At 36.7% G+C, this 17844-nt stretch overlaps 1 pseudogene; it reads right to left on the bottom strand.

The window, feature by feature from the left end:
• LOC114697801 overlaps positions 1-17844 on the bottom strand; it is a 49517-nt pseudogene that overhangs the window by 1521 nt on the left and 30152 nt on the right.

Below are 17844 nucleotides of genomic sequence, written 5' to 3'. Positions count from 1 at the left end.
GCATTGTTTTTCTTGTACTTTTTCACATCGTAGCATCTGCAACTTAATAGCAGATTTGTTGTTAAGATTGAATTCAAGTTTATTTTATTGCAAGAAAATTTCATAGGTTGAAAGAGATGTTTGTTGTTTTGTGATAACAATGAATTTATTTTGGTACGGTACTTATGGGATCAGAAAAAGAATAAGCAAGGTAGACATTATTTTTTATTTTCTGAACAAAATGAATCATGCTGCTGCTATCATAAGATGGGAGAAATTTTATATCTGATAACATTTGGGATAAAATACTAAAAAAAAAAAATGACTTTTTTTTTTTCCCTGAGATCAGGCCTTACTTTGGAACGCTGGCTGGCTTCAGACTTGTTTTATAGAACAGACGGGGTGTGAGCTCAGAAATCCACCTACTACTAACTCTGGAGTGTTGTCATTAAAGGTATGTATAACAGCACAACAGGCAGAAATACGCATTTTAATAGGTTTCATCTGAGATGCGATATGAAGGGTATTATGGACACAACTGAAAGACAGAAAAAAAGAAAACCATGGTAAGAGTGACTGAGAGAGAATCAGTTAGGAAATATACTAAAGAAAGTTACCAGGTGATACTGAAAAACTTTAAAGAAGAGAGCCACAAGAGAATAACTGTTTTTAAACAGTATACAAGGATGACTGCAATATTTAAAGGCCAGGGATAGAGTAGGACTCGGCAAATTAGACAGAAAAAGAAAAATGCAAGCAAAAATAGTGGCTTAGTTTCCCAGTAAAGGATGTTTTTTCAAGGATGGGGGGAAATATGGCCTTGCCATTCTCTTTCCTACGAAGAGCAAGCCAAAGACAGAATTAGCCACTCGATTTCATATGTGAAGAATGCTGAATGGAAGTGCACTTTATTGAGGATGTTAAGAATAGTTGAGCACTATCAAGGGACATTAGAAGGAGAGATGTCAAGGATAGAAGATATTTTCAAGATGCTTAAATTTCTAAGTCTAGAATCATGATGAATGATGGGAAGATGGAAGTCACTCGCACAACTTGCTATTGTTCCGGTTTGTGCCTGGCTCAGGTCTGCTTACATTATCTTTTTTTTTTTTTTCTTTTTAATTCTTATTCTTGATGTTCTCTATGGCCTTTGGGTCTTTGCATTCAGTGACTGGCAAAGTGGACACCACAGAGCATTACACAGGAATGGAACATTTTCAAAGAAGCACATAAACCGCAGTCACTTCCAGTCCACCAATTAGAGTTTAATCCTGAGGATGTCAGCCCCAAAAGATTCAAATGTTCAATTATAATCACTTAAATAGATGCAAAACACAACCCAATGGTGAACCATTAATGGCATCTATTAAGGAATAGGTTAGGGAGGCATTGTGTGGTTGTGAAGGGATGTTAAGACCGCTCCTGGTTTTGATCATCTTATACAGAAATATGTCCATAAAGATTGGCCTTCTAAACACATTTATTGTGAAGAAACACTGACCAAAAGCAACTATGGAAAGAGAATTTATTTTAGCTTTCACATTGAGTACAACATGGTCAGGTGCCATGGCACATTGGAAGAGCAGAAATATCTGGTTGATCAAAATTTCAAAATAATATAGGAACTAGAAAGAGAGAACAGGAGCCAGGTGATGCTAGAAATCTTTAAAGCCACCCTACTTCCCATTTGACGTGCTCCCTCCAGCAAGGATATACCTCCTAAATATTCTATAACCTCTCAAACAGTCACCAAATGTAGACTGAATGTGGACCAAGTGTCTAAATACATGAGCCTCTGAGAAATTTTTTTTTTTTTTTTTTTTTTTTTTTTTTGGTTTTTTGAGACAGGGTTTCTCTGTGTAGCTTTGCGCCTTTCCTGGAGCTCACTTGGTAGCCCAGGCTGGCCTCGAACTCACAGAGATCCGCCTGGCTCTGCCTCCCGAGTGCTGGGATTAAAGGCGTGCGCCACCAACGTCCGGTGAGAAATATTTTTTATCAAAAGACAAATTTTTTCATTTGTTTTTCAATAAGTTTCTTCATCCATAATTTTTTGTATATATGCACAACATGCATATATATGTGTGCGTGTATGAAATATATGCATTTATCTTATTGCATAAACAATGTCATGACTAAACCTATCAAAGCTCTTTCAGTGTAAAATTTAGACAAATTTTGAGGAATCAGAAGGAAATAGTCAATTTAACAGTGGTAGTAATAGATTATTATGGTTTGCATATGGTTTATCTCTGTCCATCTCTTGCCGACATTCAATTGCCAAAGTATTGAAAGGTGTTGAGGCTTCTGGAAGTGAAAGGTTGTTAAGAGGGGTTACTGCTTCTCACAGATATGACTGATTACTTTGTGGTAAATTAGATTCACTCCCAGAGTCTCCTTCCTTCTTCTACTACTTCTTTCCTTCTTCCTTTATTTTTTTCCTCTTCATTCCGCCCTCCAGCTCACAGATAACGACATGGAAACTCATTACTAATTATGAAAGCTTGGCCTTTAGCTTAGGTTTGTCTCAACTAGCTCTTTCAACTTAAATTAACCTATTTATATCAATCTACTTTCTGCCACATGGAATTACCTCTCTCCCATCTTGCAACACCTGTTTTCTCTCTGTGACTGGCTGGCCACTCCACCTTTCTTCTTCTCAGAATTCTTTCTCTTCCTGGAAGTGCTGCCACTTCCTGTCTAGCTAGTGACCACTCAGCTTTTTATTACATCAATCAGAAGGCAACTTAGGCAGAGATACATCTTTACAGTATAAACAAATATTCTGCAGTGTCTTATTTTGCTTGTTTTTTTTTCCTCTATATTCTTTATATCCCTACTTGTCTTTTGCTCCTAAACATTAATTATATTAGCATGAGATACTCACCAGGAACCTGGAATTTTTGGCCACTTAATACTGACCTTACATTTCCACAGTAGGGAGCTAAATAACTTTTTTCCTTTATGTATAATATTATCCATTCTCAAATAATTTGTTACAGGAGAACAAAACACACTAATACATATGGTAAGATAAATAATAAACATTTAATTCAAAATGCAAAAAGATAATCACATTCATTCTAAATTTATAGTTTTGCCATAGTTTCTAATTTTGAAATATAAATGTAATTATATAATCATAATAAAGTAGAATAAGTAGAGAAGTATTGTTAATTACTGACATATTAATATACTTATTCACTTACTTGGAGCATTTCTTTTACTTCGCAATTGCCAGACATGATTTCACTTGCTACCTGAAACAGAATGACAAGGAGAAATTGCTGAAACACTAGACCATTGACCTTGACCAACTGCTGACTGTCATGTATGTGTTGATAAAAACTTTCTTTCTTGCCTGCCACACCTTGTGTGAGTTTAAAATGAGAATACAAACTGCATGCTGGGTGAAAGTTTTTCCAAAACTAGCCTGGCTTGGGTCCACTGGTGACATCACCTGTCTTCTATTCTCATTGGTGTCAGAGTGATTATTCCAGTAAGATTACCACAGCAATCCCACATATAATAATAATAGAAGTATTATAATTATTCAAATTCCATAACCATACAGTACATGAATGTGAGGTGCATGAATACTTCAAATGTATAGGATCAGTGAAAAGAAATTCTTTTCATTTTTATAATACAATAAGTTAAAATATAATAATAGAAGACAAAAATTAACACATTGAAATTGGACAAAAAAAATGGAAAATGCCCAAGAAGACAAAAGAAATAGACACTAATTACTTGTACAGTCAGGATCCCATAATAACACTAAAATGGAAGCCATAATATACATGCTATATGGTGGTTATATCCTTTTGCTAGTATGTAGAGTACCTTCCTGTACCAAAGACACTAGAACGTAGGGATAAAGTTTCTATGTAAACAATAGTTCAACTTCTCCATGTTCAATCAGTTGTGTATGTGTTGTCATCAGCAATGATGCCTTGCCATAAGTTTGTTGAAAGCAACCTACAATGATCTTTTTTTTGTTTTTGGTTTTTTGAGACAGGGTTTCTCTATGTGGGTTTGGTGCCTCTCTTGGATCTCGCTCTGTAGACCAGACTGGCCTTGAACTCACAGAGATTGGCCTGGCTCTGCCTCCCGAGTGCTGGGATTAAAGACATGTGCCACTGTTGCCTTTCACAACTTATATTCTTGTAACAGCCTGCGTTGTTTGGGGATTCTCATGGAAGCCCTTTGGCCAATAACTCAATTAGATGTACCCCAAGCCCTAATTCCAGAACTGGAATCTCCATTTGGAGACAAGAGATGGCCATTTAGGCCTCTTTGTATCCATCATTTAAGTGGGCATTTAAGATAGGTAAACTTCATAGACATACATATTTTTATGAAGCTTTTATTATATTATGTTTAATTACTACTCCTCAAATGGCCCTTGACTTTAGCTGTCTCTTCCACATTCCTTGCTTCATCACCCTCTTCTCTTTAGCTTCCCACTTGATTATCCCGTTCCAGTCAACCCACCCATCCATCCATAACTATCTATTCTATTTCCCTTTCCTAAGGAGACCTGTCAGTCTCCCCTAGTCCTTCACTCAGTAGCTAACCTCTGTGGTTCTATGGATTGGAGCTTGGTTATAATTGACTTTACAGCTAATATCCACATATATGCTAATTTCTACCATTGTCATTCTGGGATACTTCACGAGGGATGATTTTTTTTCTCATCCCATCATTTTACCTACAAATATCATGTTGTTATTATTATTATTATTATTATTATTATTATTATTATATTTTTTTTTGACACAAGGTTTCTGTGTGGCTTTGCGCCTTTCCTGGAACTTACTCTGCAGCCCAGGTTGGCCTCAAACTCACAGAGATCCACCTGGTTCTGCTTCATGAGTGCTGGGATTAAAGGCATGCACCACTACCACGTGACTTCATGATTTTATTTTTTAACAGTTGAGTAATATCCCATTTTATAAAAATTTAAACATCTATTCCTCTATTGATGGATTTCGTGGTTGTTTCCAGTGTCTGACTATTACAAATAAAGCAGCAATGAACAAGGTAGATCAAGTGCCTTTGTTTTACAATATAGTATCCTTATGCTTTATGCCCAAAAGTAGTACAGTGGGATCTTGAATATTGGAGGAGATCAATTTCCAACTTTCTGAAGAACTGCAATAATGATTAGAATAGAGGCTGTACAGTTTTGAATTCCCACCACCAATGGATGATTGCTCATCTTGCTCCACATTTTTGCTAGAATGAGCTGTCACTTGTGTTGTAGATCATATCCTTTCTTACAAGTTTAAGGTGAAATCTCACAATAGTTTTGATTTGCTTGTCCCTGATGGCAAAAGATATTCAACATCTCTATAAGTGCTTCTCAGTCATTTAATTTTTTCTATTAAGCATTCTGTTTATATAAATACCGCATTTTTAAATTTAGTTATTTTTTTCTTTATATCAAGTTCTTTATATATTTTATATTTTGGATTTTTCTCTATCAGATAAGTAGTTGGCAATTTTTTTTTAATTCTGTTGCCTGACACTTTATCCAAAGTGCAATTTCCTCAGCAGAAATTTCCCAGTCTCATGAGGTCACATTTATTGTGTTGATCTTAGTGGCTATTCTAACAGTGTTCTGTTAGGAAAGTCTTTTCCTGTGGCAATGTGTTTAAGGCTATTCCTCTTTCTCTTTTATAAGGTTCAATGTATCTGGTTTTATGTTGAGATCTTTGATTATTTGATGTTGAATTGTGTAAAGTATTATGACTATGAAGCTATTGGATTCTTCTGCTCATTCAGTTTATCCAGCACCACTTGTTGAGGAGGCTTTCTTTTTCAGTTTTCATTTCTGCCTTTTCTATCAAATCACATGTTGATAGCTGTGAGGATTTATATATGGGTTTTCAATTGGATTTCATTCATCACATATGTATCACCAATGCTATTTTTATTATTACAACTCTGTGGTTGTATAAATAAAGAAAAAGGAAAGCTGGAATGTCGATATCTCAGTTGTTTTTATTATTTAGGATTGTATAAACTACCCTGGATTTTTTGTTGTTGTTTCCATTTGAAGCTGAAACTAGTCCTTTAAAGGTCTGGAAAGAATTGTTCTGAAATTTTGATGAGGAGAGTATTCATTCTGATTAATGCTTTTGGTAGAGGGGCCATTTTTACTAATTAATCCTACAGATCCATCAGCATAGGAGCTCTTTCCAACTTCCAGTATCTTTCTCAATTTCTTTCTTCAAATACTTGAACATTTTATCCTACAAGACTTTCAGTTCCTTGGTTTGTTTTCCAAATTTTATATTACTAGAGGCTAATGTGAAATGTGTTTTTCCCTTACTTTCTTTCTCAAGTCATTGTTATTTGTATATATGAAAGCGACTGAATTTTTGTGAGTTAATTTCATATCTAGCTACTATGGTGAAAGTATCTATAAACTGTAGTCATTTCCTGGAAGAAGTTTTAGGGTCATTTATATCCACTATAATATCATCTGAAAATGAAAGGACCATGACTTCTCTTTTCAAAATTGTATTACCATGATCTCCTTCAGTTATCTTATTGCATTAGCAAAGGTTTCAAGTGGCATAGATATAGAAAGAGTGGACAACTTTTTCTTGCTCCTGATTTTAGTGTAAATTATTTGAGTTTCTCTCCATTGATGTTGATGTTGGCTATGGGCTTGCAGTAAACTGCTTTTAATATATTGAGGTATGTTCTTTGTGTCCAAAACCTCTCCAGAACTTTTATCATGAAGGGGTGTTGCAATTGGCAAAGGCCTTGTCCACATCTAATGAGATGATGATGTGGTTTTTGTCTTTCAATTTGTTCATATATTAGATTGCATTTATTGATATATGTATGTTACACCATCCACGTAACTGTGGTATGAAGACTACTTGATCATGGTGTATGTTTTTTTTTAATGCGTTCTTGGATTTGGTATGCAACCATTATATAAAGAATTTGTGCATATATACTCATAAGGGAAATTGTTCTCTAATTCTCTCTTTGTTGAGTCTTTGTGTGGTTTGAGTATTAGATTAACTGTGACCTCATCAAATAAAGTGGGCAAAAAGATCCATCTGTTTCTGTTTTGTGGAGTGATTTGAGGATTATAGGCATTAGTTCCTCTTTGAAAAATTGGTAGAATTCTGTACTAAAGCCATCTGGTCCTGGGCTCTTTTTTTTTTCTTTCTTCCTTTTCTTTTTGAGAATTTTGTTAATGACGGCTCCTGTTTCACTAGGTTTTAGGTCTTATAGATCTATTTAAATTGCTTATCTTGTATTAACATAGCTTGATATTCTAGGTGTCTTTTGTTAGGTTTATTTCTAATTTTATTAATTTGAATACTCATTCCTCTCCTTTTAGTTAACTTCTATGAGGTTTTGTTGATTTTCTCAAAGAACAAACTCCTTGTTCAATTGATTCTTTGTAGTTATTTTGCTTTTTATTTCATTGTTTCTATTTTGTTAAATTCAGCTGTGAGTAAGATGTTTTTATTTGTATTTTTTTAATTTGTATTTTTTGCCCTCTACTCTTTTTGGGTGTGATTTCTTCTTTTGGTTCTAGAGCTTTCGGGTGTGCTGTTAAATTACTAATATATCTCTTCATCATTTCTTTTACCCCACTCCTCCCATTTTTTAGGTAGGCATTTTGTGCTATCAATTTATCTCTTAGAACTACTTTCATTGTGTCCCATAAGTTTTAGTATTTTGTATATCAACTTTATTTTTAATATTTTCTGGAGAAGCATTTTATTTAATCCTTAAGAATACTTATGCTTCATTTTTCTCATTATATTTAAAAAAGATTCTTTTCTCATACAATATATCCTGATTACAGTTTCTTCTCTGTCCACTCCTCCCAGGTTCTTCCACCTCCTCTCCCCTCCATATACACTCCATTTCTTTCTCCCATTAGAAAACAATAGGCTTCTGAGACACAACTACCATACATGAAAAATAAAATATAATAAGATAAAACAAAAACCACCATATTGATGCTGGACAAGGCAACCCAACAGAAGGAGAAGAGCCCCAAGAGCAGGTACAAAGATAAGAGAAACACTCAATCACACTCAGGAGTTCCATGAAAATACTAAGCTGAAATATATATATATGAAGAGGACCTGGTGCTCACCTGTGTAGTCTCTGTTCATATTCCTTCAGATTCTGTGAGTTCATATGATCATATGGTCAGTTGATTTACAGTGCCTTGTTCTCCTGGTGTCCTCCATCATCTCTGACTGTTACAATCTTTTTACCTCCTCTTCCACAGGATTCCCTGAGCTCTGAGGGGAGGGATTCAATGAAAACCTTCAGTTTTGACTCTCTCAACATAATGTCTTGCTGTGGGTCTCTGCATCTGTTCCTGTCTGCTGCTAGGGGAAGCCTCTCTGACCACAACTGGATAAGGCACTGAATAATATGTACAGCAGAACATCATTATGAATCATTTTTTTTTAATTCTATTTTATACCAATAGTGTTTGTTTTTGCCCTAGGTCTATAGTTGATCTTTGGTTCTTAGTAACCCATGTAATTAATGTTCGGTGTGGGTTCCTTCTCTTAGAGTGGGATTAGGTCAAATCAGATATTATTTAACTACTCCTACAAGCTCTGGGTCACCATTTCCCTAACATATTTTGCAGACAGCCAGATTGCAGATCAAAGATTTCTTGGGTTGGTGTCCACATTTCTCTTTTAGTTGCTTGCAGAGTGCATTCCAGCACCAAAGACACTAGAAGGAAGTGGTGATGGCTCCGTGTAGGCACTAGCCTCACTTCTCCATGCTCAGTGAGGTACATGGGTGTTGGGCTTGGTAGTGGGGCCCCACTCTCAGTTTGTGGAGAGCAACTATTTGTCTCAGCAACAACCTGAGTATAATAGTTTGGCCCAGCATCTCTGATCTCTGTCTGCTCTTTTAGAGTTATATAACATCTTTTCCCACTTAGGCCCTTCTGGCTCTTTGGATCTTCATTGTGAAGGCATGTGATATTCGAATAGGTCTGCCTTTATTTATTACTTGGCCATTTTCACTTGAAGCATTTAATATACTTTCTTTGTCCTGTATGTTTATTGCTTTGATTACCATGTGCTGAAGGAAATTTTGTTTCTGGTCTTGTCTACTTTGTATTCTGTACACATCTTCTACCTTGATAGGTATCTCCTACTTTAGGTTAGGAAAATTTTATTTTGTGTTTCTGTTGAAAATGTTTTTTTTGTGCCTTTGACTTGAATTTCGTCTCCTTCCTCTATTCCTATGTTTTTTTGTTTTTGTTTTTTAATTGGTAATTTTATAGGGTCACAAATTTGCTGGATATTTTATGGACTATTTCCTAGTTGTTTTGTACCAAGACTTTTGAGTTAACATTTTCTTTGACCAGGGTATCCATTTCTTCCATCATGTCTTGAATACCTTTGATTTTTCTCTTCAATCTCTTGTATTCTCTTATTGAGACTTGTCTCTGAAGTTCCTGTTAGAGTTCCTAAAATTTTCATTTCCATAATTATATTACTCTCTGCTTTCTGAATTGATTTTATTTCCACTTTCAAGTCTTGAACTTTTTTATTAATTTCTTTCCACTGTTTGTGTTTCATAGATTTCTTTAAGGAATTTATTAACTTCTTCTTTAAGGATGTCTATCATTTTAATAATAACTAATTTAGACCGTTTTCTTGTTCTTCAGCAATGTAGGGCCTGCTGGGGTAGGATTACTGCACTCTATTTGAGACACATTAGGCAAGGTGTCACTGATTTTTTTTTCTATGCTCATATCTAGTCACCTGGGTTTGGGAAGATTGTAATTCATGGTGATGATATGTGGTCTTGCCTTTCTTGGGTAGGTGTTTATTTTTTTTCCATTGGTTACTGTATCCTATTCTGGTTCATTGGAGAGTGTGGGGGCTATGTGTTGCTTGATGAAAATTCTTCTGGGATCTTTATATGTGTGACCAATTTGAGCTCCAACTAAAATGTGGTCATAGGTATTGGGAACTGACACAGGGATGGGGATGGGCTAGGAGTTTGGATGGTGCTGATGTGGACAACAGGAGGAAAGTAATCAGTGTCTTCCACCGGGGTTTGTTTTGTCCCATGATAATGGTGACAGAGACACAGAGATGGAGGAGGGGCGGCAGCAGGTGGTATGCTACAGAGCAATAAATGTGACTGTAACAATGGAGAGAGGGGTGAAGATATGCAGTTAGTCTGTGTGGCTTATGCATTCCCAGTGAATTCCTGCTGGTGTTGAGGGATTAGATAAAGCAGTGAGTGTGGGGTGTTTAGCCCACTAGGTTTCCTAGTGGCTGTACCCAACAGGACTGCAAAAGAGGCTGAGTGGACCATGAGCCTGGGTACCAGGTGACTGTAACTAGCAAGGGGGAAGGTCTTTTGCTCCACCGCTTGGCATTGTTATAAATAAACATTTGGAATAAAGTTCTGGGCCAGTGGCTAAGGATCCAGGCTCACTCAAATCTATCCTATGTTTTCTCTCCCCTCTTCATTTCACTTATTGCTCATTTCTCAAGAGTTCCGGGGGTAAATAAGTGTGGGGTCTGGTCCCCCACAGTGGGGAGGCAAGATTGGAGGGGAAGATCTGTGTGACTGACAGTAAATGGGAGCTCTCAGGAAGGGAAGCTGCAGCAGGTGGTCTGCTACAAAAGTGGGTGTAGGAGGCTTGGTGGTAGGCTTTGGAGAAGAAGAGGAATATGTGAACATCTCCAGTTAGTCTACCTGCTTCCCTGGCTGAAGTGGCCTGGGTGCTCCCAGGGAGTGCCTCCTTGAGCTGGGCCTGGGATAAAGCAATGAATAGGGAGAAGGATCTTAAGAGACTAGGATCTGTGTGTTGTATTGGATATGGGGGTGAGGCTGCAGGAGTTTGTTGCCACAGATAAGACTGAAGGATAGGTTTTGGAGGAGTTGAGGGACAGATGAATATCTGCAATTTACCCTCCTGCTTCCTTATCTGGAATGGCCTATGGGTTTTCAGGGAGTCAAGTCCTTGAAATGTGGTACAAGCTTGAACATTTGATAATTATGTGTATATAAGCGTGCTTTATGAACAGAGATCCCTCCTTTATAAATGATGGATACATGTTATCAAATCTTTTTATTTTCCAGGGGTCCTTTTAGCATCTAAAAATGAATCTCTGACTGCAGACAGCTAAGAGGTCTCCTCATGCTGTTCAATTGCTCTCTGGGATGAAGTGAAAGTCTCACCGTGGAAATCAGGTCTGCTCATGACTCAACTGGAGTTGTCAGCACTGAGATTTCCTGTGAAGCTTGCTGTAAGCCCTGTTCCCAAAACATGTTGTTGTTGTTGTTTCTGTCTCCTCTGTATCAAGATCAGTTTTAGAGAGAGTATCATAACTTCTAAAAACAATTTTATAATATCAGTGTGAAATGGAATTTTCAGAAGATCATTGACTTTATGCTCAGAAACTTCCCTTGTTCTAATTTAGTTGCCCATATTTCAGTGGCATGTGCATAAACAGTTAAGAATATGTGACTAGCCGGGCGGTGGTGGCGCACGCCTTTAATCCCAGCACTCGGGAGGCAGAGGCAGGCGGATCTCTGTGAGTTCGAGGCCAGCCTGGGCTACCAAGTGAGTCTCAGGAAAGGCGCAAAGCTACACAGAGAAACCCTGTCTCGAAAAACCAAAAAAAAAAAAAAAAAAAAAAAAAAAAAAAAAAAAAAGAATATGTGACTAAAGTTTACTACTGAGATTCATAGTCAAAGTAACTTGAAACATTTGATCAAAGAATAACAAAAACAAAAAAAAATTAAGAATAACCAGTTTTTCCATTTCCAGGTAATCACGAGCAAATTGTAAGTTGTTCTCAGAAATGACAACGATATCCTTTGAAATGAACAAAAAATGACATTTTACTCTGCATGGCACCACTCTTTTATCTATAATTAACACCTTGAACACGTATTCCTAAGAGAAACACTGTGCTTAGAAGTCTAATGATTAAACACCAACTGACATTACAGAGATCATGCAGAGGCATGCACACTGAAAGCAAAGCCCAGAAGCTACAGGGAACTGTTTCCCCCATAACCCTGACAAGGCTAGCATGCTAACGGGGAAGGAGTGGTGGTGAAAGAAGCCCTGAGTCTTTATTTTCTTGTCATGGATGAAACTGAAGGAGACTTAAAAAGAAGCTGAGGAAATGGAATAATATTGGACTCACAAGTCAGTGGAGACACAACCTAAAAGCTCTAGGGCAAGCAAGGCAAAGGGGAAAAAACAAGAAGGATTTGAAGAAAAAAATAAATTGTTCTGTAAGGAAAGGAGCAGTGAGAATCCTCCTTGCAGACATGCATACACATTCAATGGTACCCCTGTTTCTTATGTTCAGAAAGGGAAATTTTAATGAACAAATGCAAAATTTGTACCACTTGGACTATTGCAAGAGTTCAAAGTAGATGAGATGTGGGTCTAAAAGACGGGATAAAGAGAGCTGTGCATCTTCATCCACTGGTATTCCTACAGAGAGTTTTAAAATGCCTTGAGTGAGTGATGCAGTCCACTAGGAGGAAAAGGGTCCCAAGAGTGGGCAAAAGAGTCAGAGACACCCTCACTCCAAGATACCTCTCTTTGGAGCTCTGGGAGCCCAGCAAAAGAAGAGAGATTGAATTGTAGGAATCAGGGTAGCCTAGGACACTGGAGAAATATAGCCCACAGAATCAACTAAACAGGGCTGATAGGGGCTCATAGAGTCAGAAAGGGCAATCATGGAGCCTGCAGGGGTCTCACCAAATCATGATAATGAGGGTTTGTGCCTCACCTTATTGTAACTTGTTATAGCATATTTGGTTGATAACTCTGGGAGGCATAGGAGTGGAGGTAGAGGAATCTGCAGTTGGGATGTATTGTATGGGGGAAGAATAATAAACTTATAAAAAAGTTTAAAAGGAAAAACAATACCCTGACTGAGGCTATATAGCCAAAAATTGTGCCATGCAGAGTTGAAATACGGAGTCCCAGGCAAATTCAACTCATGGTATTCTTCCCTCTATGTTTGCTATAGCTTCACACGCCATTGTCTACTTTGTAAGATGAATATTTTTCTTAAAAATAAGGGTTTTATTGCTTTTCATTCTATCAATTTTCCTTCCTTACTGAGGTGTAAATTTGCTCCATAAAATAATGCTTTTTTGTATTAGCTTGTTTATTCCCATATTATATATTAATTTAAAAATAATTTTCATAGAACATACAGTTGTATATTTTAATAGAGAGAAAACTCATTAAACCAAATTCAGTAGTTGGTTTCATAAATAGTTGTTATCAAAATAAATCATACTATCTTTATGCTATGTTGAATATATGAAATGTTCTTTATTGATTCATATATCAGGAATGTGGTTGACAAGTAATGAAGTTTATGAATACGGCTTGATCTTGAAGTCTCTGGTTTAGTAAATGGATTAAGCACTTGATCAATTCAGAATATAAGACAGTCACTTGGAGTTGGAGAAAAGTTGAATGTAGGCCTGAGTTGAAGGAAGTAATTCAGTGTGTGAGAACCTTGGCTAATAACATGCACTGTGTTGATCAACCACAAACTCCTGGTCATAGTGTTCTGCATTACCACAATCCAGTAACTGGAAACTCTAAAAAGTGATCAAAAATTATCTTTAACAAAGATGTGAATAGCATACTGCTTTTAGTATACAGTAAACATCAGAATATAATCAAGAAGTCATTTTTTAAAGTAAACATGGTACACTTCTTAAATAACACATGTATACATTTTACATTTGGCAATAAAGGTAAAGATTTATGATAAGAAACACATTGAGACAATGAAAGAGTAAAATATTCATTTTTTTTCCTACCTGACTCAGGGCATTTCAAATAAAAGCTTAGGAAGAAAGTACATTTAAATTATGAAATGCTTCTTTCAGACAATTTCCTGCTGCAGACATGGAAATAGTTTATACTGAAATAAATTGCAAATCAATTTGTTTGTTAATTTCCTAAGTGATTGAATTTTCTAGCTCAGTACAGAGTGAAATTGCAGTGTACAAAACAACACCGGGTAATATTAGTTTTAAATCTAATATATGGCAAAATAGTAAGAGAGATAGCAAATGCTTTGCTATCTTATTAAAGTTCAATTAATTGTCCATTTGCAAGTCATTTGAATAAAATATCATACTACATGTTCACCAATAAAACATCATATTGGATAACATGCATTTATATTAATTTAAAATATTACCATATTTTCTTTAAAATGCACTTGAAATAGAACAAATAAGAAACAGCTAAATGAATTTTTACCATGCAATTTAATTCAATGAAGTAATCCAGTCAGTAACTAATTTCAGGTATAAATGAAATACTAAAATGCTATTAACACCATATGTTAATTGTTAAAACCATTTGATAGCTCATCTCTTAGATTTCTGTTGCAATGTCTCTGAGGGGACTGTGAGACTCTCCTACCATTTCCTTGTTCTGAAGCCTAGTTCAGCTGTTAAGACTCTTATCTTCTACATAGTTCTTCCTGATGCTCTGCTATCCAAGACCCAAAACTGCCTGGCATCTTAATCATGAGCTAAAACCATCAGCACTAAAATGAACCTTCCACATTGCTAGTCAATTGTTTCAGATGGTTATAATACTGTTATTGATTTATTATCCTGATTACTTTTTCATCTTAATGCATACTTTCTCTCATTCCAAGCCTTGAAATGCATTATGATTCATTTTATGGCCTATGGATATGTCTAGGGATATTCTAGAGAGAGTTTTGTGTGCAGTTGAAAAATTCTTACTTACTATGAATTTGGACTAATTACTGTATAAATTTGCTAATTGAAAATAAATTATAGTATTATGCAACAGTAATGTTCTCATCATGCTTTTTTGGGGCCAATTTCTTTTGTCATACTGGTCTTTTGCTTGTGTATAATATAGTTTCCAATTTTATGCTTTTCCAAATTTGTGTGTGTGTGTGTGTGTGTGTGTGTGTGTGTGTGTGTGTGTACTTCATGTGATAATTGTAGATTCTTGTTTGTTTGCCTATTTGATTGTTTTCTAAAGAGAAAAAGAAAGTGTATGGGATTGGGTAGCAGGAGGAGTTAGGGTAGGGGAAAATTTCATCAAAATATACTGGCTGAATTTTTTTCAATAAAAATAGGAATAATTTTGTATTCTGGTACTATTTATGTATTTTAATTATTTTAATAAATAACTCATGTTCACAAAAACCTTATTTTCATAGTTTTTAAATAAAGAAACAAGCTTCAGAAATTTAAGATTCCTGCCCAGATTTCTAAATTTTAAAATCCACAATTAAAATCTGATTAGTTTTTGTGTAGCTAAAACTCCTTAAATTAATATTTGTAAGATTTTATTATTTTATTCTATTCAAGAAAACTGCTAGTTTTCATTTCTCAGAAATTTTATATTTTCACGTTTTTTCTTTGGATAACCTATTTTTCCAATGATAAATCTTTGATACTTAGATATTATTTTGATTTTAATTATTAATAGACTTATCAGTACATTTTTAAGTTTCAGGTATTATACAATTAAATGTTATATAACAATAGTTAGAATTAATGTATGAACTTATTTTTTTTTACCTAGAATACATAGGTCATTTTTTTCCTGACTGCAAGGCCTGAGTTAAATATTAATATTTATTATTGTTTCACAGCCACTTTTCAATCTTTATTTCTTATTCATGTAATAAATCATAACTGACAATAAAATAATCATTATAACTTAATTGTATTTTGATAAATTTGATAAAAAGCATAAATGTTATCTCATGAATCCTCAATTCTTACAGAAAAATGCAAGATTCATTTAAAGATCAATTTTTTAAGAGATCTTCAACATAGTCATATTAATTCAATACTTGGCCTCATTGAGGCTCACAGAGACTGAACCAAAAACCAGGGAGCATTCATGGGACCGACCTAGGCTCTTTGTACATGTATTAGGGTTGTAAAGTTTGGTGTTCTTGTGGGACTCCAAACAGTGGCAACAGTGGTTGTCTGACTCTTTTGCTGGCTTTTGGGACCCTTATCCTCATAAAAGATTGCCTAGTCTAGTCTTCAACAAGATATGCCTATTTGGTTGGTATCCATGGGAAGCCTGCCCTCCTCTGAATACAAGTAAAGGAGGCGTGGATGGTAGGAGGAAGAAGGGAGATGAGGGGAGAGACTGAGGAGAGAGGAAAGAGAGAAAACAGCAGTTGGGTCATAAAATAAACAAATATAGCTTTTTGTTGTTTATTATTTTTTTTATTTTTACATCCCAATTAAAGCTTCCCTTCTGTCCTGTCTTCCCAGTTCCTACCCTGCCACTCCTCTGCACCCCTGCTCCATCACACTTCCTCTACTGTTCCTCTTCAGATATAGGCAGACATCGCATGGTTATCAGATAGCCATGGGATATCAGGTTGCAGGGAGATAAGGCCCCTCTTCTTCTATTAAGGGTAGATGAAGCAATCCAGTAGGATGGATGGGTCCCAAAAGTAGACAACAAAGTCAGACATCCCCTGCTCTCACTGTTAGGAGTCTCAAAAGAAGACCAAGTTACACACTGTAACATATATGCAGAGGACCTAGAGTCCCCTTCAGGCTCCCTGGTTGTAGGTTCAGGCTCTGTGAGCCCCTGTGAGCACTTTTTACTTGACTCTGTTGGTGTCCTTGTGATATCCTTGACATCACTGTGTCCTACAATCCTTACTACTTACAACCCCCACTTCAACTGGATTCCCAAAGCTCTGCCTATAACAGTTGTTGGGTGAAGCCTCTCTGATGACAGTTGGAATAGGCACCAATCTATGAGTAGAGCAGAATATCATTAGGAATAATTTTATTGACTTTTTTTTTCATTCTTGTCTGGTTCTATCCTGTGTCTCTAGGGTAGGCAGTCTCTGTGTCCTGTTCTTCAGAAGCGAACTCCCTCTCAGGGTACCTGTCTCCAACTGTGCCAGTCCTTAATCGGCCACTCCCCCAATTTCTGTGCCATCTTTACCTGAACACATCTTGTAGGCAGGGCACACTGGAGGTTGAAGTTCTTTGTGGCTGAGTTGGTATCCCAGTCCCTCCATGGAAGTCTTGCTTGGTTACAGGAGATGACCATTTCAGGCTTTGTATCCCCTATTGCTAGGAGTCTTAGCTAGGGTCAGCCTCATAGATTCCTGCAAGTTTCTGGCATTCTTAATTTCTAGCTGGAGAGGTGGTGAGGAACCAGCTGATGCAAATCGCCTGCTTGCCACTGGAGGCCTTGGTGATGCCTCAGCCTAGGATGTTACCAAAGGCCATGGCTGGATCCATAGCCCTGATGCAGATTTGGTGGACTGTGTTGATGTCCTTGGCTCCTGTTGCCATCGACGGCCCTGAAGACAGCAGTAGCCTTGACCAACGCCTGTGACCAAATCAATGTCCAAGGGATGTGCCCGTAAAGGGGCCCTGCTGATCTAAGAGGCCTCTGCTGTATGGATTACCTGGGGTCAGATTAGAGGCTATGTCCAGCATGGGATATCTGGTGGGGGGGGGGACTATGTACACTATGCTATTATGTTTATTGACTTATTTCTCTAAGACAACTTGCTATCTTTACAGCTGAAGCTCCATCAGGCATTCAGGGAAGGAATAAATCTAGATACATCAAGCTCTTTGTCCATCGACTATATTTCCCTGGGATGAAATTCTGTCTACATAGCTTCAGTTCTATCCTGACACTCAGTTATTTTTTTGTCCTTTTACTGACATGTATTGTCCTGTTAACCACTAAGCTCTTATGCTTCTATCCTCATCTTTGTCCTCTGTTTCTTTGCCCTCCATCTCTACTTGCTCTCTACTCCTGGCTCTGATCTGCTTTACCAT

This window comes from Peromyscus leucopus, chromosome 11, assembly GCF_004664715.2.
Source record: "Peromyscus leucopus breed LL Stock chromosome 11, UCI_PerLeu_2.1, whole genome shotgun sequence".
In the NCBI taxonomy this organism is placed as follows: domain Eukaryota; kingdom Metazoa; phylum Chordata; class Mammalia; order Rodentia; family Cricetidae; genus Peromyscus; species Peromyscus leucopus.
Note: the sequence above shows the minus strand (reverse complement) of the source record. Positions and strands in the feature narration are given on the sequence as shown.